This window comes from Elephas maximus, chromosome 26 (genome assembly GCF_024166365.1).
Source record: "Elephas maximus indicus isolate mEleMax1 chromosome 26, mEleMax1 primary haplotype, whole genome shotgun sequence".
NCBI classification, from domain to species: Eukaryota; Metazoa; Chordata; class Mammalia; order Proboscidea; family Elephantidae; genus Elephas; species Elephas maximus.
In genome coordinates, this window is record NC_064844.1 from 21862258 (window position 1) to 21864389 (window position 2132).

A 2132-nucleotide genomic window follows, 5' to 3' on the forward strand; every position below is an offset into this window, starting at 1 on the left:
AGTAAAAGACTTAGATAAAAAACAGTGGTTTTCTTTAAATATTTTGAGGAAACACTTCATTGCAATTAAATGTCTAACAATTCCCTGAGTTGTTTTATAATAGTCCTGGATGTATTCAAGTGGACAGTAAATTTATGACCTGTCAGTGTATTGAAGAAAGGATACTGTCTGTGAGAGGCAGGATTTGACGGTATTTGAAATTCATACCAGGTTTAATGTTATCTGTTTAGGGCAGACAAAGTTGGCCAGTGAAGGGCTTGCAAGTGAAGAGGAAGAGTTTAGATTCGATAACACATGTGATACCAAAATTGTGAACAATACAGAGAAGATTAGCATGGCCCCTGCACAAGGATGACACACAAATTTGTGAAGGTTTCTGTATTGGAGCCCTGGCAGCCTAGTGGCTAAAAGCTCAGCTGCTAGCCAAAAAGGTCGACAGTTTGAATTCACCAGCCTCTCCTTGGAAACCCTACAGGGCAGTTCTACTCTGTCCTATAGGGTTGCTATGAATTGGAATCGACTTGGCAGCAATGGGTTTGTTTGTCTGTGTGTGTGTGTATGTGTGTGATAAATAATGAATTAGGAGGGTTAACATGGCAATGTGTTCAGGATGCTTCCCTGTAGGAAGGTTCCGAAAGTTCCTCTGTCACCCTAATTTAGGTGGCGGAACTTTGTTAGATTGGAGGTTTGTTAGACCTGGGTTAGATTATGGCCTTTTATGGAAGATAATCCAGAGTAGTAGGTGAGAAGTCCTTTTAGGAATCAGATAAATTCTGGTCTGAGGCTTGTGATCTGAGCAACCTGGAATGAGCTAACCAACTTCTCTGAATCTCACTTTTCTCTTAAGTAATGTAGGATAAATTACTTCATAGGGTAATTGAAATCACTGGTGCCTTTGCTATTCTGGGGTTTGCACTTTCTGCCTCCTTTAAAGTCATGCTGTTATCTTGCCCCACTACTCTGTTACTATGACTAGGTCAATACTAGTAGAAGGACTGAACAAATACATCCTTGAACTGCATATAATTTTAATAGTAGGTGTCATTTATGGCACATCATCACTGATTAGGAAACCAAGCAGATTATTAGTGACAAATGGACATTTAGGAGAACAGACATTTGCTGAATAATCTGAACAATGGCTGGAGGCCAACAACACAGCGCAAATGGACAAGAAGCCAGAAAGGCCTGATTAATGGGCATTATGAATTGAATTGTGTTCCTCAAAAATATTTTTGGAATCCTGACCTAATCCTAACAGGATTTAATCCTGTCTGGAAATAGAATTTTCTTTCCTATGTTAATTGAGGCCATCTCCGTGTAGGAGGTGCCCTAAACTCGATCTCTTCTGCGTTAGAAGGGGTAGCATAGACACAGAAAAGCAACCACAAATGAGGGAAGTTAGATGCCACATGACAATCAACAAAGAACTGAAGACACTGGGGCTGCAATAGCTGAGACAGGAATTTTCCCCCAGGGCTGACAGCGAAAGAGGCTTCCTCTATATCTGGGGCCCTGAATTTGGACTTCCAGCCTCCTTAACTGTGAGAAAATAAATTTCTGTTCTTTAAAGCCACTTACTTGTGGTATTTCTGGACCTGGGTAGGTTACGCCAATTCCATGAACCCAGAAATATGGATTCCAGGATAATCAAAGCAAGTTTGTCACTAAGCAAAATTACTGACTCACACACTTAAAAGCTACATGTAATTGAGAAATTACTTAAGTCTCCTCTCAATTTCCTTGTCTGTAAAATATGGGTAATTCCCATGCTTTCTCAAAGGGATCTTTTGAGGATCAAATTAAACCATGCATGTCTCAGCTTTATGTTATCTATAGTGATTATTACCTTCAACAACAAATATGTGGGTGCTTTACTGTAATATATGAGCCCTGGTGCTGCAGTGGTTAAGAGCTACCGCTGCTAACTAAAAGGTCATCAGTTTGAACCCAATAACTGCTCCTTGGAAATCCTATGGGGCAGTTCTATTCTGATATAAGGTCGCTGTGAGTCGGAATCAAACTCAACAGCAATGGGTTTTTGGTACTGGAATACATTGGAGGGTCATTCAGCAACTATTCTCGCTTCAGCCTCCTCTTTGGGGCAGAGTATACCTCCTTACCCAGTTGGC

The 2132-nt window shown here is 40.6% G+C and overlaps 1 non-coding gene across 1 annotated transcript; it reads left to right on the forward strand.

Moving 5' to 3' along the window:
* Positions 1-274: 274 nt before the first annotated feature.
* On the forward strand, positions 275-386 carry LOC126068202 (U6 spliceosomal RNA). The gene has a single exon (XR_007515574.1). It is a non-coding gene; the product is annotated as a U6 spliceosomal RNA (small nuclear RNA).
* Positions 387-2132: the final 1746 nt, after the last annotated feature.